Genomic DNA, 22880 nt, shown 5'->3' on the forward strand with positions numbered 1-22880 from the left:
AGTATGATGATCATGGTGTAGTCATATCTCTGTGACTTTCTCACAGAGTTGGATAGATATAATGGTATATAGTGTCTGTGTTATATCGTCCCTATATTGGCAGTAAATCCTTAGTGATCTATTACTGATAGTTAGTCCAAAGGTGTGGCCATATTTATGGGAAGGGAATCAACACATCAATCCACATGTTATGGAGATCTTGCTATTGTGATTGTGTCATTCTAAAAAGGGGGGATACCTTTCTTATATAAGAGTCCAAGGTTCTCATCACAGCCATAGAAGGTGTCACATTCACAGGGATCATGATAAGATGGTCTGTGTTGGATGAACCAGACACTATGAGGTTAATTTAAGTTCTGGGCTATTGCAGTAATAGTTATTGTTAGGGGGTCTTCTGCAGTGTCCTATAGACATGACTACACTGATATTCCCTGGGATATAATACTTGTCTGTAAGAGTACATGGTCACAGTTCAGTCCAGGGTATCTCTTCATTTAGGCATGTACGAAGCACAACCAGGATGTGCAATAATTTTAACGAGACAAAACACACACCAGACAATCTCAGGTAGACAGTCCTGGAAGCCAACTTATCATGGAATGCAACATTATTGTTCAAAAGAGAATAATGCTGGCTGTTTCGCCTCCGTACACATAAACAAGGCCTAAATAACGAGATTGAACTGTGACCATGTACTCTTACAGACAAGTGCCATATCTTAGGAAATATCAGGGATGTGTGAAGGCAACAAGAAACAGTCTTGTTCACAGTCCCTCCTGATCTGTCTATACCTCACTATTAGGAACAGTGACCCCCCAGCCTAGATTCAACTACAGTTTTGGAGCTCAGGCACTGGACCTTAATCGCTCCCAGGCCCTTCTCTCCCTTCTTTTGATACTATAACTTCTCCCTACCACTGGATGCTCAATACACTTTATGCCCTCTCTTGTGTGTGCAAACCCTCCCATACCTTGTTTTTACTTCGAGCCTCTCTTAGCTAGTGAGCAAAGTATGAATGTCGAACCTCAAAGTTTTTTGACTGTAGATCTGAACTCTGGAATTGGTGCCTGAGAGTTTGCCCAAAAGTGCCTTAGTCTCTGGGTTCCTGGAACCGTGTACTCGCAATCATTCTAGTGCATTGTTAGCTGTATCTGGCTGTTCAATCCTGTTCGTGTAACAGCAACCTCCTCAAACAATCATGCTTAGCCTCACACATATTCTCATAAACCGAAGATTATTCTCTCCTATTTCTATTTAAAGGAGATGTTAAGCATACATGTTATGACTCAGGAAGAATTGTACTTATCTGAGTATTTTGTTGTTGTTGTTGCAAGTTTCATCTTGCCAGAATTGGTGAAGACCGGGGATGCTGGGAAGCTGTCTGCTTGGATGACTGGACAATCAAGACTGAAGTCGCTCCAGAAAGTTGGACAGGAACATGAACTTGCTTCTTTTCCTGCTGAATTCACAATTGCCAAGCAGGGAGTGGGAGACAGACGTGCCTTTTATAAGCTTTAGATTTAAAATGGCTGCTGAGAAGATTCTGGAAGGATCTGGATTCAAAAATGGGTGCTGAGAAGTTTCCAGAAGGTTTCAGAAGGTTCTCAAGGTAGGTAACCTAGTGCAAGTGGGCCAAATAGGATTAAGGGTTAACTTCTGTTGGCAGATGGTCCTTTAAACCCTTGATAACTTATAAGCTATGATGTTAGGCCTGACCACTATGTGTGCCTCAAATTACATGTGTGACTACTGTGTTCCTGACTGATCTTACTGGCCGCAACAGTATAACTACGATGCTTCAGGTGGCCCCATGTGATCTTGCAGGGATAGCAGCAGCTCAGGGGATCAAATTAGGGGGCACTGGATGGTCATGACAGGCCCCTCCTTTATATCAGTGGAAAACATTTTGGGAAATAAATTGGCAATCAAATGGGCAAATGAAAGTTTACAATACTATCTGGAAGGAACAGAGTTTAAATTGCCCACTGAACATGCCCCACTGGAATCGATGGCAGAAAACAAAGGGAATAACGCCAGAGAATTAAGATGGTTTCTGGAACTACAACCCTTTTAATGTATGACTTGTCATAGAAGAGGCAAAGAACAGACAAATGCAGGTTCTTGATCAAGATACCCTCAAGATACATTTCTTACATATAGGAAGAAAGTTAGGGAGGGGAGATGTGAGGAACATCCTGGGGAAAGGAAATCAGACTTAACTGTAAACCCCACACACCATTACTTGAACCTGGAGGTGACCTGAAAACTGAAAAAGGACACATGAATTGGCAAACAATAATAAGATGGTGGAAACAGATTAACAAGAAGGAGGAGAAACTGAAAAGGGACTATTTTTGTACGGAGTAGCTTGGAATGGAAAAGCAGAGGAGGAAATAGGAAGGGGAGGAGGAGCAGATAGCAAGAATGACAAAAGCAAGGATAGAGCAGGACGAAACCTGTAGGAGCGCAAAGAGAAGGGGAACCAGAGAGATTACCAAGACGTGATGTGGTGCAGTGCAGGGTCAGTGAAGGAAGACCCTGAGAGGAAGGATGCTGAGGAGGAAGACACCTGGTCGGAGGAGTGGTGAACGGCACTAGTTGACACTAAATATTCTGTCACAATCCAGGAGGTGTGTGGAAAACCCGAGTGAGTAACTGTATGCCATAACGGACCTCTGGCCACCCGAAAAAATACTCTTGATCTTTCCCTTTATTGTTTCTGCTGTTTTCCACTGGGTGCAACAGGGTGGGAGAGGGACACACACTTCAATTTGTGTGGGTGATTGGTGATTTTTTACCCTATCCTTCAGTCTTCACATCAATCAATCAACATGGTTTATATAGTCCCACTAGTCATCCTTGGGCATCTCAAGGCACTGGGGGGGGGGGGGGGGGCTGCTAATCCTTTTGGGCACTGAGATTCAGTCGAAGAGCCGGGTTTTGAGATCGTTCCTGAAGTGGGTCAGCAACGGGGCTTGCCTGAGGCAGAGAGGCAAGGTTTTCCAGGTCTTGGCAGCAAGGTAGGAGAAGGATATTTTACCAGTCCTGGTCTTGCGGATCTGAGGGATGGTGGCCAGGGCCAGTATGGAGGAGAGGAGGTGTCTGGTGGGTACATGGAATGAGAGGCGGTTGTTCAGATATGCTGGTCCAGCATCGTGAAGGGCTTTGTAGGCATGTGTGAGGAGCTTGAAAGACCACATGGATAATGGAGTGCGTAAGGAAGGGAAAGGATTTAGATTAAACAAGGATTCCAGTTAATGGGTTAGAAACCCTCAGAGGAAAGAGGATTGTAGTGGTGTATTTTCTTTGCTATTTTCAAGAGGCACAGGAGTTTCCACTTTAATTTGTTTCTTTTTACCAAGAGAATTTTTGTGGTGATTTTTTCAGCAAACAGAGAGCGAGGGAATAGCTATAGCAAAGGACAGGAAAGAAAAACAAGTTTTTTTCCTCTCTCTTCTATCCCTGTAGCTACCCAGCCAATTCTTTTGTTTTTTCTGAGGGACGTCAGTGGCAGGGACCACAAAGGCACTAGAAAGCAGAAGAACCAAGAGATAAAAAAGAAACTATAAGAGTGACAAAGATTCTTTGACAGAATAATAATTTATTTTATTTTTCTTGGGGAGAGAATGAGTTGAACATTAGCAAATAAACAATGTCTTTTAAGCCTAATTTCAACTAAATCCACCTCAGTTCTAGAATGTAACGTTATACTTTTTAAAAAGACTTGGCAAAGGTGTCACACATGAAAAGGTTGGATATGCAAAAAATAATAAAACATATGTATTTTCTACATGAGAATATGACTCTTCTGTTTGGCTGCTTCACAGTTTTCCCTGCTATTTTGTTATCCTACTTTTAGAACAGAAAGGTTTTTTAAGTACCATTTGACATATTTGTATTTATCGTAATGCTCTGAAGTGTTACAAAGTTGGTGTCCATTTCACGCTGGACAAACAGGGTTTAATGCAATACATTATTCTAATGTGACCAGGTAATGAAAAGATAACTGACAGCCAGGACCTTATGGTGATGGAGTGGGGTTCCACGTTCTAGACTTACTCCTTACTCGGGAAACCCTAGCTGATGGTTCTTCCTGCTTTGTAAGTGTGGAGGGGAGAGAAACTCATCTACATTACCAATGCCCATGTCACTGAAGAAATACAGACTCCTAATCCAAGTTCAGTATATTTGTTACAACGCTAAGAGAAGTTGAACATAGAAAAACACCTCATGACGAGAGTGTAAAGATACATGGGCACTAATACAAAACTAAATCTACGAACGAAATTTATGCGGTACACCATGCAAAGAATCACCAATTCAATTATCAATACACACAAATGATTATAGAGACTACAGTATTTAATCTATCCCTACACTACTTCTAACGTGACATCCCTACTTAACTTTTCCCAGACAAACTCCCTGAAAGGTGTCAGCACGTGAAGACTTCCTAAGAAGCGCACTCACATGTATTAGGTCGAGCAGTGCAAAGCTACAGAGCTCGTTCTGAGATGATCTCCTGTCTTCAGACACAGCAGAAGTGTGTTTGGGCTCTGTCCCTAACCCCAAAACAAAAGTCGAATATCACCCCCCCCCCCGAATACATCACAAGACCACTTCATCCAATTAGATAATTCCTGTTAGGTAACCTTCCATGAGGTAGTGGACATCCAGTCTTTTGTTCTGTGACCTTGGTTCCCAGGCCTTTCCAGACACAAATGGCAACCTCCTACATTATCGGCTCTGCTTGTTCAAAGGCATCCTCTCCTCCCCAGGTCTGGCCAACTCCTAAAACAAAAACTTTATTCAAACTAAGTAGGACAAATTCCTGCAACTGCATCAGAAACGTAAAAGGAGAGAATTTCACGGTACATAAATTCTAATTAACTACTTTCAACCTGACAGTGAACAGAGAGAAACAAAAGTTAGGCCTACAAGTTTTTGACTAACATAAGAACAGTGTACATGTTTAAAATACATGCATATATTAACTATTAATATACACACATTATAGGAGCCTTTAAAAACATATATGGTTACCTTAATTCATACATTTACTACATTAATTCTTTGGTTACATGAAGAAAAACTCCAACACTTCACTTACACGTTATTACAATTCATGTTCCAATAACAAAATACAATGGATTAAATGTGGATGCGGACTAACCATGATTGTAACTCGCCCCTAGAAAATGGAAGGAGAAGTTGAGCTCTATCAATGGCAATCAAGCTTGACTGACCTAAATGATTGCTGTGTAGGCTGAATTTTGTTTGCCAGCGCCAAAAACAATTCAAATACAAAAAATGCTCTAACAGGATTACTGTGAACATGTAACATTCAAGCCTAGTATGCCTCATGGAATTTCAAATCCAGCTTTTCTAATTCTCGCATCACAGCCAATATTACCTTGTTATGTTTCCGCCTAAGTATTGTGCACTACAATATTCATAAACCAACCCGAGCAAACTAATGGTATCAGATTGCCAATACTTTATGGTCGTGTATTAGCGTTGCCCATACTTTTAAAACTGTCCTAGCAGTGGCAAAGCCGATAGCCGTGACCAAAGTGTATTTCCCACATCATTGCCGGTGGAAATTTAAAAGCATCTGACATTGTACAAACGATTAGCAGCAGGTAGCATGGAGGGTGAGTGGGGTGATGGAGGAGCCGTGGCATGGTTTCTGTGGATAATCCCTTCTGTGCTGCTAACAACCTGATATCCAGTGTCGCAGTTTAAGCACCCCTTCTATTCTGTTCGGCATATTGCCCTTTTTTGATTAAATTTTAACATCGGTGTTACCTCATACTGCTGGCAAAAACGTTTTGACACAAATGTTAAACTTCAAAATTCCATTGCACATGGCAGCCTTGTCAGGCACATGCATCGACCATTTTTGCGAGCGCAAAAGGTGCGATTCGCAAGAAATTGGCCGTTTGCACCCGCAAAAAGGTCATTTGCGAGGCATCAAGGTTCAAGGCACTCACAATTTGCAATTAATTGCGATTTCTCAAATTGCAATTGCATTTAAGGAATCGCAATTTGCGATTCCTTAAATGCAATGCAAGAACCACTTTAGAATAGCGATTTCGCTATTAGGGGGCGGAAATTACCATGAAGTTGAACTTGGTGGTAATTTGCAAAAACTTTGAAAAATGCACTCAAGTGCATTTTTCAAAGTTGTAGGTTACACACACAGATGGCCTTGGGCATGTGTGTGCACAGCATGTGTGCACAGAGCAATTTCAGGGGTGCAACAGAGTGTCCTTTGGACACCCTTGCACCCTTGCAATTGCATGCTCAATTTGCGAGTACCTATTGGTACCAGGGCCGGACTGGCTACTGGGCAGTTGTGTGTGCTGCTGAGCTGGGGGCTAATTTCTCTGTGGTGGAGGCTTATTTCGTTGATAGGGACCTGCGTGTGCATTGAAATAAAAAAAGCAAAATGAGTTTCGTTTTTCACACTCAGGTCCCTATCAACCAAATCAGCCCCCAGCTCGGAAGCACACACAACTGCCCGGTAGCCAGTCCGGCCCTGATTGGTACTTGCAAATTGCAAATGCAATCTCCCATTCATTTCTATGGGCCTGCAGGCCCAAAGGAATGAATGGGAAGGCATTCCTTAATTGCGAATCGCTATTTTTTTTTCCATTTCAAAAGATTTATTAATTTAAGGAGCACATAAGGAAATAAGGTACAAACAATAGTGATACCAGTAAGATCAGAGAACTACAATCAATATATGAAAACCAAAAAACAAGTAAGTCAAATCATATTTCAATAAACTGGGTCTACTAAATTCAGATAAAAAATCAATTAAAGGATAGAAATTAAAATTCAGTAGACATTTTTGACAATGGTACCACTATCAGATTATATTTGTGGGGAAAAAAGGGGAAGGAGAAGAGAAGATAGAGAAGAAAGAGAAAAGAGAAAAAAAGAAAAAGATGAAAAAGAGAAGGAAGGAGAAAGGAGAAAAAAGGAATAGAAAAAAGAAGAAGAAAAGAAGAGCGAGAAAAAGAAAATGGACTTCCGTAGAACCTTCCTACAAAGGAAAAAAACACAAATTAATAAGACATATCAAAGGGGTATTGTGCAACCAACCCTTGCGAGGCTGAGTCCATATATGAGTCTAAAGCATACCAAACACCCGCAGATATGGACGGAGTGAGATGAGCCTGATCAACAGAAGTATGTGCACTTCGTAGAAAGGAAACCCAAGCCCACCAAGTATGATAAGAAATCGAAGAAAAAGACTTCCATTCCATGAGAATAACCTTCACAGCAATAGTCAACAATAGGTCCAGCAACTGCAACTCCATGGAATCCAAAGGAAGAGGGACCGGGGAAGCTAACGGACCTAAGATAATTAATGGAAAAGAAAGTTGGAACTGAATACCAAAAATAAGCATAAGGTGTTTGTGTATGAGATCCCAAAAGGGTTGGAGTAGGGAACAACCAAAAAACATATGTTGGAAATCACCAGGTAGTAACCCACAACTCCAACACAAGTCATCTACTTTAAGATTCAGCGAGTGCAATCGAACAGGAGTCCAATGAAGGAGATTGATAGAGAAGAACTTAGATTGCATTAGTGAAGGGGCAATTTTGTTACGTAGAGAAAGCCTACCAATAAGCTGCCAAGTGTCGGAAGAGATATGATCAGTGAGAGTATGATCAAAATTATGCATCCATTTACGTTGAGCAACAGTTGAGGCAGGCAGTATAGAAGATGATAAGAATTTATAAATTTTGGAAGCCACGTGACCAGACCGAACCCACAATTGGAAGAGGGTAACTGTGGGGGAGGAAGGATGTAGGCGCAGTTTAGCAAGAGCCACCTTAATTTTAAGGAAGGTATAAAAGTCCAAGTTAGATAACGAAAATTGGCTCGCTAAGGAGGAAAAAGGAAGAGGTTGATCATGAACATCATAAAGCTGTTTAACAAGCGATATACCTTTACAAGCCCAATAAGCCATCATAGAAGGATCAACATTGACCTTGATTCTAGAATTCCGCCAAATAGACGACCATCGAGATTTATGAAGTGGAACCGCCACCTTCTTATCAATCTTCCGGACCGCCGCAATAGCATCCAGAATAATGGATCGGGAGAAATGAATAGAAAGGGTATTCGTAGTCAGAAAAGAAGCAGTCGGCAAAGGAGAGGCCAGATATTGTTCAATTGACAGCCAAGAGGGAACATGAACAGACGGAGAAGAGAACCATAAGGCGCCCTGAGACGCCAAAAAGGCAATTTGGTATTTTTCCCAGTTAGGAAGGTTACAACCCCCCATATCACAGGGTTGACGTAAAAATTTATAGGCAATCCAAGCCCTTTTGCCATTCCATAAGAATTTAGATGTAAGAACATCGATTTCATGAAAGAAGGATGCAGAAAGAGTAACCGGGAGCATAGGGGAGACAAAATTAATGATAGGGGTAATCATCATTTTAAGCGTTTGTAGACGACCCCACCAAGAAATGTGCTTCGGTGACCAGGTTTCCAAAAGACGGCGCACTTTAAGAATGGTTTGACATTCATTGTAAGAGGTGGTAGCAGAAAGGGAAGAACAGAAATAAATACCCAAATATTTTAATTGTTTAGATTGCCATTTGAAGCCCGCAGATCCCATATGATGAGAGAAACAGTACGCATTTAGAAGGAACATCTCAGTTTTATCCCCATTTAGGGTGTATCCAGAGACCTTGGAAAAGCGAGAAATCGTGTCAGAAATAGCAGGAATGGCCAATGTAATATCGTCAGAAAAAATAAGAACATCATCCCCGTAAGCAGCTGTTTTGATACAGTGAGGACCAAAAGAAAAACCTTTAATATCAGGGTGGAGGTCAATCATCCTGAGAAGAGGATCAATGGATAGCAAGAATAAAAGGGGGGATAGAGGACAACCCTGCCTAGTACCTTGTCGAAGATTAAAAAAGGATGAAGTAGCACCATTAACCCGTATATTAGCTCTAGGTGAAGAATAAAGAGACATAACCATTTGAATGAAGAAGTCTCCAAGATTATGAGCACATAAAACAGCACGCAGGAAAGGCCAAGAAACCTTATCAAAGGCCTTTTCAGCATCAAGTGCCAAGGCTGCCGCCGGAAGCTGGGAGCGTTTGGCTGAACCAAGAATATGGCAGAACGTTCGAATATTGTCACGCGCCAGACGTCCCTTTACAAACCCTGTTTGCGAGGGATGGATCAGTTGAGGGATAAAGGATTCCAGACGCTTAGCTAAGATCTTCGCAAAGATCTTAGCTTCCATATTGAGCAGAGAAATAGGTCGGAAATTTTTGGGGTCAGAATGATCTTTCCCTTCTTTTGGAATCACTACAATGGTAGTGTCAGCGGAAGAACCAGATACAGAACCATCCTTAATGAAAGCATCAAAAACAGATTTTAATTTGGGGACAAGTACCGGAAGAAAGGTTTTATAAAATAGAATAGGGTATCCATCTGGACCTGGTGCTTTTCCAGAACGAGTATCTTTAATAGCAGCGGTAATTTCATCAGGGGTAATTGGACCATTCAAAGAGGAACTGTCTTCCACAGATACTGAATTTATGGGAATTGTTTGTAGAAATTCTTGACATTGCTCAAAGGAGGCCTGATTAGAGGGAGTATATAAGGTATTGTAAAAGTCACGGAATACTTCCAGAATCTCCTCAGTCTGGAATTTCTTAGAACCCGAGTGGTCATTAATAGAGGAAATCCGGGAAGATATACGAGAAGATTCTTGAATTTTTAATGTGGCCGCAAGAACCTTGCCCGCTCGATTTTTTAATAAGAGCGCTTTCGATTTTTGAGCTTGAAGGCCAATATGAGCTCTTTTGGTGACAATAGAATTGTATTTATATTTCAATTGTTTAATGGACTGTAGACAGGATTTATCTTTGGAATGACGAAAAAGAGATTCGTGTGTTTTAATCTCACTAGCTAAATCCGTTAGTTCTTTCTTAATAACAGCATTCCTCCTTGCCATACATTTAATGACGTGACCACGAAACGTACATTTAAAGGAATCCCAGAGCACCACCGGGGAGTCTACTGAGCCCTCATTTTCAAGAAAAAAAGTCTGAATTTCCTCAGAAAACGCAGAAATCTGGGAATCATCATATAGAATTTCTGTATTCATTCTCCATGAACGAGATCTCGCCATGGGAGCAAAGGACAACAGCGTGAAAGAAATTGCAGCATGGTCGGAAATCAAGATAGAATGAATAAGAGGAGAAGAGAAGGATTGAAGAAGGGAGGAGTGTACCAAAAGATAGTCAATACGCGAGAAAGTAGAATGGGGGAGGAGAAAAAGGAAAAATCACTACCAGAGGGATTAAAAAGACGCGATACATCCTGAAGATGAAGAAGAGAACACATATTAGTCATTTGTTTATGCGCTTTCGGAGGGCGGAAATGAAAGGCTGAACTTCTATCAAGAAGTGGATCCATTGGTAAATTAAAATCTCCACCAACAATAAGATTACCAGAATGAGGAGTGTCATGCAATTTTTTGGTTACTATTTTCCAAAACAGCGGATCATCTTTATTAGGGGCATAAATATTCATGACAAAGAGATCAACATTACCATCCGACAGCTTAGACAATAGCCATCGACCTTCTGTGTCCTGTTCGGAAGAAATAATAGACAAACCAGATTTCTTAGAAATCAACGTAATAACCCCATTCCTTTTACCACATGCATCTGAACAGGCAACATCCGAAACCCACTCTTTCTTCAGGAATAGGGCCTCCTTACTCGAGACCTTTGTTTCCTGTAAAAGTACAAGATCTGAAGCGAGAGACTTGCAGTAGTTCAAAATTTTTGATCTCTTAACTGGGTGATTTAAACCCTTAACATTAAGGGATAATACATTTAAACCAGGCATGATCCATGTAGGAGAACAAAAGGAAGAGACATAGATGATAATATATGAACAAACATAGTGGTGACAAAACTCCAAACAGCGCACAAAAACATTGAAAAGAGGAAGGTCAATGAAGAAGTCCAAGGAGCAAGACAAGCGGAGAAATAGCGAGAAAAAGAGAGAAGAAGGGGGAGAAGAGCAAAGAAGGGAGGCCTGAAACAGACCAAATTCATACTCGGGGGAACGTGAAAAGGGGGATCAAGGAAACCGTTATGAGGAGAAGAAAATGCAGTATATTCAGCCCCAATAAAAAAAAACATTTCTTTAAACAGATATTAAATAGAAACATATTTGGAAGAAGCAGTAATAATATAAACATCATCTAAAAGCATACATTTGTGAAATTGTAAGATAGAGTAAATATAAATAAAGCAGACATCTGTTTAGAAAAAGCATGTAAAAAAAACTCTAAATAAAAAAACATGAAATCATCCGTAATAATAGATACTCTAAACAGGAATACAGTGAATAAGCAAATAACAAACGCATAAGAATCTATAAAACAGTATTCCCTAGAGTACATAAGTTCGGTAGCATGCAATAGATGATCAGGAAACACATAAAAACAGAGAATGAATGGCAACATAACCGTATGAAAGGAAGGCATCCTTTAAGACTAGCATCTAATAACAAAGGGTAGGGTTATGCATGAAGGAGAAAAGAAATACTATATAGGTAAAGAACATGACCTAATCAACAGAAACAGTTAGGAACCATAAAACAGCGTAATCCATAACACTATGAAACAGTTAGAAAAGAGAGTGAATGTACTAGAAAATAGATAAACCCTAAAGAGAAGCATCCTAAATATAGCCTACCTACAGCGTAGGGGTACAACTATGTAAATGCAGTCAGCGTAAAAGAGAAGAAACATTCTACAAATAAAGCAAAATCTTGGAATTGAAACGTAGATATTCTAACACGGTATAAAAGTAAACAAGCAATGAAATATTACCATTGAATTATAAACTGCAGTGAAACTACTAGTAACCGAAAGAAAGAAGAAAAAGAAAACAGAAATGTATAAGGAATTTAAGAAAAAACATACAGAAAAAGGAAACCCACGGAGAGGAGAGTACAAGCAGTAAAAGGAAGAGAAAAAAATCGCAAACCGGAGACGGAAAAAAAAAACGAGACAGGTCGCGTGCAGAGAAAGATGAAGTGAAAGGGAAGAGCCGCAAAAAGAAGAGGGAAAATAAAAGACGAAGAAATAAAGAACAGAAAAAATCTATAGTAGAACCGGATAGGCAGACCCACAAACAACACAGAAAAAGAAGAGCAGGAATAGGGACGGCATGATAGAGCAATTAAAGTCATCTGATGAGAAAGAAAACAATACGTAGGAACACACATAACAATAAACAACTATTCTATATAAGGAGAAGGAAAAAATAGCAGACAGAGAAAGTAATAGGTAAGAGAGATCAAAAACTCCATTGGTAGAGCCAAAAGCAAACAACACCACTATACCAACAACCAAGGAAGATAAAACCACCACAAAAAATCATAAGAGAAAAAACAAGTCAATCTATCTGAAAAAGAAGAGAGAACAGAGGAGACAGAAGTCTACACTTCAAGTGCCCGAACCACCAGGATCCATCGTAGTCGCTCGTTGAATCTCCATCTGTATTTCCATCTGATTGTCCAAGAAGGAAGCGAGATCTGCCGGTTCGTCGAAAATTCTAGAACGACCCTTGAAAGTATTGCGAAATTTTGAAGGACCAGAGAAGGAAAAGGGAATGTTCATCTCAGAAAGACGTTTTCGAAGATTGAGAAAACCCTTCCTTCTTATGACCGTGTCCCTGGCGAAGTCCTGAGAAATTGAAATTCGATGACCCTCCCAGGAGATAGATTTAACCTTCCGCATGTGAGCAAGAATTTGCTCCATATGTTGATGACGCAGTGGCTTAAAAATAATCGCTCTTGGCTGTGTTGCAGATTTAGAGCGAAAAGTAGGGACACGATGGGCCCTTTCTATTTCAAAGTCTCTTTGGAATGAGATTTGTAGAGTAGAAGGAATCCATTGATATAAGAAATCGATCATAGAAGAAGATGATTTCTCTGCATCTTCCGGCAAACCAAAAATGCGCAGATTGGATCTACGATTGCGGTCCTCCTGCTCAGTGAGATCCTTTCGCAATGCCGCCATTGAGCGCTCTAAGTGGATGAGAGACCTGGATTGTTTCTGCATGGTATCCTCTGCACCACTGATACGTGTCTCCGTAGCGGAAACACGAATAGAGAGGGCCTTAAAGTCATTTCGAATAGCGGACACCGCCACTTGCAATAAATCTGTGTTAGTCTTAGTTGACTGCGCAATATCATGAACCTCATTAAGGCGCGTTAATATTGTGTCAAGAGTGGAATTAGTGTCAGACTGAGAAGACTCAGGCATAGGAGACAATGGCTTAAGTCTTTTAAGAGAGGCACCAGCATCTTTTGAGTCTTTAGATGTTGATGAACGACCCATATTTGCAGCCATGAAGCAACAGCCACAAAGAGAAAAAGACAGCCACTTGAGGAAGAAGAGAGGCCAAAAAGAGCGTATTCCACACCAAAAATCAATGAAGAAGGAGTCTTGAACGCAGACAAAGCCAAATAATCGAAAGAGGCGGACTTATATGTAATGTGTTCGCAGGAAAGACATAAAAGAGCCTTGTAAATATCAAAAGGCCAAAGCAGAGTCACTCAATGTAAGCAAAATACAGCACTAATTACAGAGTACTGCACTGAGGTAGCCAAAGCGTCAGCAACAAAATAACCAGCCAAGCAGCACCAAAAGACGAAAAAAAAGAAGAAGAAAAAAGCAAAAAGTTACCAAATGTAGACACTGGAGGTTAATTGTCCCAGATATCCTGCTGAACCGGCAAGAATGTATCCAGTACGACGATTCTGAGGAGAAAAGCCGCTCTCCGTCACAAGCGGGTAAAATGGCGGCCGCCCGTCAAGGAAACGAGCGTCACTTCAGCCTGACAGGAATGGACTCAGCTGTAACTGAAAACCGCCGAAAATGAAGTCAAACTGCTCTCAGCATGTTCCGCCGTTCAGGAGAGCCGTTCTGCTGAAGAGGGGCAGTCGGAATACGGATAAAAGCCTCCAACGGACCTCAATCGCCCTGGAGCTCAAGCGCGGCTCGCCATGCTGCAGCGGCGCGCAAGCCACGCCCCGCGAATCGCTATTTTAATAGCAATTCCTACATGCATAGGCTTTTGAGAGTCCTTAATTGAGATTCCTTAATAATCACAATTAAGGACTCGCAAAAACTTTTCTTGATGCATGTGTCTGTGTGTGTCTTAAATGTGTCCTAAACGAGCTTGCACTGTGTATGCCGCTATTTCAATCTTATATTGTTCTTTAGCAATCTAATATGCTGCAAATCCTGTGCTTCCATTTCAACTATGGCTTAAAAAAATCTTTTTTGTGCTGCCTTAAACGGGCCTGGTATTGTCTATGCTGCTCCTGCTTTTTTGCACACAGTCTTTTAGCAATCAAATAAGCTGCAAATCCTGTTTTTCTGTTTTGACAATGGCTCAGCATAATCTTTTGGTGCCGAACTTACTCAACTTACTCGTTCTTATGGGATGTTTAAACTTTGCATTCTGGAAGCTTTTAATCTGTATGTCTGTTTGTTAAGGTTTTTATTAACCGTACAATAAACTACTACTGACTTTATTTGTGATTGTGGTCTTATTACTAGCGGTATGTGCCTAAATGCACCTAATAATCAAACACCTTACAACACAAATGTTAAGAACAATAGACTTTTAAAGGTGGTTTGGTATTAGACTGTGTTAAAGCGTGCAGACGGGAATTCTATTGCATGGATCAACATACCTTATTGTCAAGGAGTCTAGTGTTGGATACGTCTTGTGAGGTGAAGGTTTGAACTACGAGAATCTTTGTTAGGCCCTCTTAGGAAGAGTTGTATTGTTTTGCCAACTCTAACTGTGTACATTTTTCTAAGTTAATCAATAAATAGTTAAAAGTTACCTTGTAGGAATGATTATGGTCTCGATTGTAGGTCATTATTATTTACTGTGATGAACCAATGATAAAGAATGTATTCCATGGTTAGTTAATTGGAAAACGCTATCTCAGATACCATAGGCCTGATGTCATCAGTTAAAAAAAAGGGGGGGGGGTGACCATGCAAAAAGAGACATTTAGTTATAAATCCCGTATGTCTGAAAACCCGGCATATTTCCCAGCTGAACCACTTATCAAGGAGTCAATAAGGAGACTTTGGACCCATTTTTTTACGAACTTGTATTCTTAATCGTCTAAATCGCTGCCTAAGTAATCTACCTCGGCAGGGCAGCATAATAATGTTATCTATCGAGGAACGGGGTCTTAAGACCTCCCCTAGTTCATCCACTTAGTTGTTTATCTAACAATAAAACAAGTAACACAATCCAGCATCTCGTCCTTGTGCACAGTTATCAATGCACATGTACCACTAGACAGTTAAAATTTAATTAGCTCCATTGCAGGAAAATTCAGGCCCCTTACACTTTTTAAAGCACAGGTTTTCCACAGCTGTCGAGGAGAAATGCATGCAGAAATCAGCATTATCGTATCCCTCATGACGAACTTCGACAAAACAGTTTTGAAAGCACATGGTTTATTAAAATAGAATACCAAAGGCCTCATTTAAATGTAGCGCACTGTTACCCTGACAAAGCAAGTGTCATAAAAACATCACAGCATGATTTTATTACGTTGCATGTTGTGCATGATATTAGCTGTATGCATTTAATTGCCATTGGGAACAATGCTGTGGATATTTCTAATCTTGGATTTTGTGTATCCTGTTGTGAGCATCTCCGCAGACCCGGATCTTTATCCACACCGTCCACTGGAATTAACCACGTTCTGATATCAGTAGCTTGAAGTTCCATTTATGCGGAAAAGTAGAGAAAAATGTGCAGATATTGAATGAAGTGCCTAATCTGCAACAACGACAATATAAGTCACCTAATCATTCGCAGACCTAGAAGTAAAAATACTCTAGAATGTCAATTGCACAACTGCTCTTGACAATAAAAAGTGATTTTACAGTTGCAATATTAACGTTAGTGTACAAACTACATTTATTGTAACTAATATTCACCTGCATGTGAGAAACAAGACTCTCACTAAAGGAAGCTTATGGGAAGCTAGGAATAGAACTAGATACCCAGTTAGGACACACCAATATAGGTAAAAAAGAACTACGGTCATTGGGAGCGGATGTGTCCCGCATATGCGATCAAGAGTATCTCCGGCTAAAAATATCGGTGTCTCATATGATCCAAGTATGGAATTCAGAAGACCACTCCTACCCTTACTTGGATAGGTTGCCGAATCAGCACTTAAAAAGAGAGGTTTTAAAACTGAGAATGGGCATAAATCCCTGTTATGTAAATACCAGGGTTAAAAACTACAAGATAAATAGTAATGGCAATTGCACATGTACGTTAGGTACCTCCTGTGATAATATTCATATTTTATTAGACTGTTGGATGACCCTTGATATACGTAAGGAGATTTTAGGCCCGCTATTCAAAAATTATAGGATTATGAATAGAAAGCAAGCTGCAGATCTCCTGGTGGGGATGGTAAATCTGGATATAGCTTGCGCTTTGGGGAAATACATGAGTCGAGTCAGGGGGTTTCTCCAGAGTACAGAGGTATAGGCGTATGGTAACGAGATTGCACTTTAATGTATGTATTATGTTTGGAAGGCCTGGTCACATATGTTTTCTCATGTTCACCCTTGTGATTTTAACATCCTAGGAGGATACTGTTTAATAATAAAGCTATTGGGGTTTCCTCCCGGAAAGGACTGAATTGCAATTTTATACATTTTACATATTTTGTGTTTTTATACATTTTTATAAATGTATTGTGTGTACTTTTATGGTTGTAATAACCCAAATAAGGTTTTAATGACTGACTGACTGACCTGCATTTGTCCTTTTGCTTTTATCATGTCCATTTGATGATAAAGTCAAATTGTTCTTGCTGCAATCAATTACAATTTAGCTGTGGGAAGGGGGAGGATGCTCAGGGCTGCTGTATCCATGCCACGTAATCAGGTCTTCCGCCGGGCTCAAGCACCAGCAGTGCCACTGGATCCCGACCTCTAAGTCGCTGCGTCTGACCTCCAGGCACTCCTGGGGGGCACTCTCACTACTCCATCGCTCCTGCCTCTAGTTTGAGGCTCAGGGCCTCTTTTATCAACAAACATTTTGTCCAGATGGGTCTTGCTCGCCGCTTGTCACAGTCCTCCTCCGCCATCTTGAGAGACAGCACGCGTGTCCATGGCCATTAGCTGCTGACTGCCAAAATCAACGCTGTTCGTTGCTCAGGACACAGCACTCAGGACTGGGGAATCCAGTAGGGTTCTATTGCAACTTACCAGTGCTCCCCAGGCCCTTTTCGCCTGCAGAATGGCATCGGAAGGGGGACTCCTGCGGGAGGTCACCCTGTGAATCTCCCACCAGAGCGCTTCTCTAAAAATGTTTAGAGAGAAGCACTATGTGTTTTTAAAATACCCCTCACACACTATGAATCCCATAGTGTCATACCTCATCATGGGGGTCTTCCCGTGCCTCTACGGGGCGGGGCGTGCTGCGACCTACGACTACGTGGGAGCACATTTTTTGGTGTGAAAAGACTATGTGTGTGGTGAATTTTGTGTGAGTGATAGGGAAAGTGAGGATGATAAAAAGTAAAAAAATGTCCTGGCTAGTAGAAAAAATACACTTTATTCAGTTCCCTAGCTGGAAACCTTAAAATGGGGGAAGAGATAAGTGGGGGTAAATCTTACTCCATACTATTTTTTTATTGGTTTTCAAACAACCCAACATCTAATGCAGCATTGCAATATCAAATGTATAAATGACAGCATAATATATTTCAAGCCACTTCTTACTGTGATCCCCGCCCACCTCCCTCCCTCCACTGGTGTGCCTCCCTAGGATGGTTCATAAACAATTAGGTTGCATCAGAATGTAGTACAATAGCAATATTGAACAACAGTAATGCAGTACAAGGCATACATTTGCATTGGAGATCACTATTCGTCCCACTTATCGTACCTTGCTTCATTCTCCTTGCGCCACAATGCCAGTTGGATCCCTTTGGCCCTCAACGTCCGATCCCTCCTCCGAACCTATTTCTGGAGCCTGCAGTGTTGCAACTAAGGCCTCCCATGCCCTTGCCGCCTCTTGCGCTTTGTCATTTTTGGTGCGAAGGGCCTGTTGTAACCTAAGTGTACCTTCAATCCATGCCCGCTTGAGTAATTCCCCCCGCCATCTCCGCACTCCTCGTCCCCTCGCTGATTTCGAATGCAGTGTGATTTCCCTCTTGGCTAATACAAGGCCCAGGTCTATAAATGTACTTGTTACTTTTGCTTTAGCGGTATGAAGGAACCAGTGCAGTAAACAAGTACCCAGATCTAGTTCAATCGTACGATCAGTTATACTACACAGCAGTTCCAACACGTCTGTCCAATATGTTCCTAAACTCGTACATCCCCACATCATATGTCGAAAGTCGGCTCCCTCCAATCTACATCTCGGGCACTGAGCGGCCGCCCCATTGAAATATTGGTTAAGCTTGGGTGGTGTCAAGTACGCCCTATTCAGGACACGGAATTTTATCAATTGAAATCGAGCATTTCTCGTGCTCTTCCAGGCTCTTCTAACCAACTGAGCCTATGTTTTGTCAGGGATTTCCCTGCCGAGGTCCACCTCCCACTTCCCCTGCAACGTGCGCAACGGTTCCAGAGCCTCAGTCAGCATGCGCCTGTAAAGGCACGTTATGGCCTTAACAGTTCCCGCTGCCATTACCACATATTGGCACCCCATTGTGGTCTGCGGTTCTGACAGGCCCGTCCCCCAATATCGCTGTATTGCCGAAACAAGCGCTGAGTGCAGCAAATAATCCTCTCGTGGGAGATCGTATTTATGTTGAGGGGTCTGGAATGTCAAAAGGGTTTCATTTTTGTAGAGGTCTCCTGGAACTTGTATCCCAACTCTTCCCAATTGGCCAGTGCCGCCCAATCCCCACCATGTGCGAAGGCCGTGCACATACCCAGTGGTATCTCCGGAGCATACGGGCGAGTTAATCCAGCTCGGCATTGGCTCCGATTACAGCACAGCCGTAGCGTCCTCTCTTCAGCAGTGAGCGGTTCAAGACTCATCTTCTGCTGAAGCACTATAAAGGACAAGATATAGCGGGGGATCCACCGCCCTTCAGGGCCATCCGGGCCCCGGAATTCTCCCGAGCTACAGCTTGAGTGTGCCATTGCAACTGTGGTGCTAAATAGTACCACTCAAAGTCCAGCACCGCTATACCCCCATCATCTCTCGGGCCCGTCATTGTAGCCATAGCAACCCTCTGTCTGCCTGACCCCCAGATAAACCCTACAGCCATAGAGCGGAGTTGTCAGAAGATGGATCCCAGCACCCAGATTTGCAAGGTCCGAAAATAATACAACAAACGCGGGAGCGCCACCATCTTCAGGAGCGCCACCCGACCCGCTACCAATATTGGTGATGTACTCCAAAACTCAAAACTGCCCCTAAGTCGGCGTATGGCCCGACCCAAATTACCCTCCAGCAAATCCTCAGGGGTATGCCCAAGTAAGGCAAACAGTGGGGTTCCCAGTGGATGCCTGCCACCTGCGAAGGGTTCAGCACAGCCAGGGCCGCCGTAAACAAGCAAGTCTTAGCCCTGTTCACATTCAGCCCCGAGTACCGCCCAAACACATTGAGCAAGTGTTGTTCGCCCTCCAAAGCCGTATCTGTATTTGCGAGAAAGATTAACAAATCATCCGCATAGAGGGAGATAAACTGCAAATCCCCATGGAGGTATAAACCAGGATAATGCCTCCCCAGCCGGGCATGGGAGGCCAGAGGCTCGATGGCCAAGGCAAACAACAACGGAGAGAGCGGGCACCCCTGTCGCATGCCCCGCTCTACCCGGCAGGCTGATGGGATCATCACGCCCGTCCGCACTCCAGCCGTCGCCGACTTATAAAGGAGCTCCGTCCACCCTATGAAGGAGTCCACAATTCTGAACGATTTAAATGTCAACTGAGAGAACCACCGCAGCCGGGGTCTCACTATGGTCTCTCTCAAAATACGCAAAAGGCGCTGTATTTTAGTCGCGGTATTACGCTTTGGGATAAAGCCCGCCTGGTCAGGATGAACCAGTTGTGTCATATGGGGAAGAAGCCGAGTCACAAGTATCCTACTCAAAATCTTGTAGTCAGTTGTTAATATTGATCATTGATAGCGGGTATTAAGCTGACCTACACAACAAATCCTCGCCTGGTTTCAGCAATGGGATAATGATAGCCTCGCGCGTGGAAACTGGCAATCTTCCCTGATCCCAGGCTCCCCGATAAACCGCCAGCAACTTGGGGGCCAGGATATCAACATACATCGGTAGACCGTCTGCCCCTGGGGTTTTCTTACATGCCATATGTTTTATTGCACTACGAATTTCCCTCACTGTGATCTCCTGCCCCAACGCGTCTCCCAGGTCGGTCTCAAGGTGCGGCAGTCGTACTTCGGCCAAAAACTCATCCAAGCCATCACACGCTCTCCGCAACTTACTCTCGTACAGGTCCGTATAAAATGTCAAGAACATCTCATTAATCCCTTGTTGGGTATATTCCGGTGTACCCTCTGGGGTGGTCAAGGCTAGTATGGGAGAACCCCTCAGGCCGCGATGTCCAGCCACGCCAGAAGGGAACCCACCTTGTCCCTCTCTGCATGTGCCCGTACCAAATACTCTTTGTAGTCAAAGCAGGGCAACCTCTCTACATGCCTCGCCACGCCTTCTCTTGCAGCAAAGACTTCATCCTGTGCTCCCAGGTCCCCAGGATGGGCCCTCTCTGCCCGACACAGCCGCAGTTCCTCCCTCTCTATATCCTGCAAAAGCATCTTCCGCACTCTGCTGTTTTAGCAATACATAAACCCAGTACCACCACCTTAAAGGTATACCACTCTAGGTCCGAAGTCGAAGCCGTTCCCTGATTCTCGAGAAAATAATGCTCTATGCCCTCCTGCACCTCTGTGCGGAACACCAGGTCCTCCAAAGCCTCCGGGCGTAAGCGCCAGGTAGGGATTGCGGGCGTCTCCGAGACCATCTCAATGCCAAGAGTAGCGGATTATGATCTGATATTGTCTTCGCTAGGTACTCACTATGGGAGACCAGCACATGAACGTCCGGGGAACACTGAGTCCAGCCACACATGCAAGTCATGCAGGGTAGAGTAATAAGAATAGTCCCCCTCCCCCATATGTTGTGCCCACCATGTATCTATCAGCCCACATTCGGTCTGCCAATCTCTCTGGAGTTTCGAGAGCTTATGTATGGGTGATTGGGGCAGCGGAGGATGTGACCTGTCCATCTCAGTATCTGTGACTGAGTTGAAATCGCCCTCCAAGATCACTGAACCGGTCAAGAATGACACCAGTTTCCCTGATAATCAGGCAAAATAAGCTTTATGTTCCACATTAGGGGCATACACACTGCACAAAGTCATGTCTCTCCCATCCATCCTCCCCATAACAGCCACAAATCTAGCTTCAGGATCTACAATCTGCTGAGTCGGCTGGATGGGAACCCCCGTCCTCACCCAAACTAGTGCACCCCTAGCAAAAGCAGAATACGTTGTATAAAAAAGCTGTCCCCTCCACCGGCGCTGCAATGCCTGACCTTCAACTCGGTCCATATGAGTTTCTTGGAGGAAAGCTATCTGTACCCCTCTATGCACTAAATAAGCATGAACCCTGCGGCATCTCAACATCGTATGCATCCCCCATACATTCCATGTAATACATTTGAACTCAAGTGATGTCCCCATTGCACAGATTATCTTTGTTCCATAACTGCACTTGCAGCATTGGCACACCGGTGGCTCTAACTACACCAAAAACAATCCCCCAACTTCCCCCCCTCCCCTCCCTAGAACAGGCTCTAAACAGCTAGCACCCATCCAAACTACCCACTAACAGTCCCTCTGGTAGCTACCAGGGATTCACTCTAAGAGTGTAACTAAGGGGGGAGCTCTATCACCTAGAACGTCTGGTCTGCAGCCTCACTGTGTCCAACCGCCAAACCCCACTATAACAAAAGGAATTCCCCTCTCCCTCTGGAGGGCCCCAGTCGGGCGACCAGCTGCACTGCGGAAATGACTTCTCGCCCAAGCCCACCTAACCACTGAGTCTCTCCAAATCACCCCATCTAAAGGCTACAGTACCAGGACCAATCGACCCCCCCTTACAAGTTACTGAAGACACCTCATAAGTTCAGGCATCAACGATGTTGTCCGCCATCCCTGGTGTGACATGCGGCCGATTAAAGCTCCTCGCATCCGTTCCATCAGAATCCGTTGCTGCCACTCCTTTTTCTGAGTCAGTCACCTCCAGCAGTAATGTGCTACTCACCTGTGAGATCTCTGTCACAGCCTGCAGGGCTGCTGACCTCTCTCTCCGTCTGGCCGGGATGCCCGCCACCCCCTCCCAACACACATCCCCAAGGATGGGAAGTCGGACAATCGTTGAACTTTTGGAAGACGGGAGGGAGTCACCCTCCCGGCCGTATTTATTAAAATATGAAACAAAATTTAAAACATTAAATTAAAAGTTTCATCATTATGCATTATGTACAATTTGACATTTATTACATTTCGATGCAGTCATGTACTTTTGGCTAACATCCTGAAAATGCATACACTCTAATTCAAATTGTACATCCTAGCATTAAGGGCCAACGGCAAGGTCTTAACCGGTGTCAGATCCCTACTACAAACTCCCGCCCTCACCGTGTGAGCGGCGCATGCGCAGAGGGCTCTACCCTCATTGCCAACTGTAACTTCCCTTGTCGTGGTGGGTGCCCCCTTTCTACTCGACGCCATCTTAAGGGTCGTCCGAGTTCCCGT

At 43.1% G+C, this 22880-nt stretch overlaps 1 long non-coding RNA gene across 3 annotated transcripts in view; it reads left to right on the forward strand.

The window, feature by feature from the left end:
- Window positions 1–1423: 1423 nt before the first annotated feature.
- LOC144771575 (uncharacterized) overlaps window positions 1424–22880 on the forward strand; it is a 186473-nt gene continuing 165016 nt past the window's right edge. For all 3 annotated transcript variants that reach the window (XR_013599362.1, XR_013599363.1, XR_013599361.1), the window contains exon 1: window positions 1424–1609. This is a non-coding gene — a long non-coding RNA (uncharacterized LOC144771575). The remainder of the gene's footprint in view (window positions 1610–22880) is intronic.

Source organism: Lissotriton helveticus, chromosome 8, assembly GCF_964261635.1.
Source record: "Lissotriton helveticus chromosome 8, aLisHel1.1, whole genome shotgun sequence".
In the NCBI taxonomy this organism is placed as follows: Eukaryota; Metazoa; Chordata; class Amphibia; order Caudata; family Salamandridae; genus Lissotriton; species Lissotriton helveticus.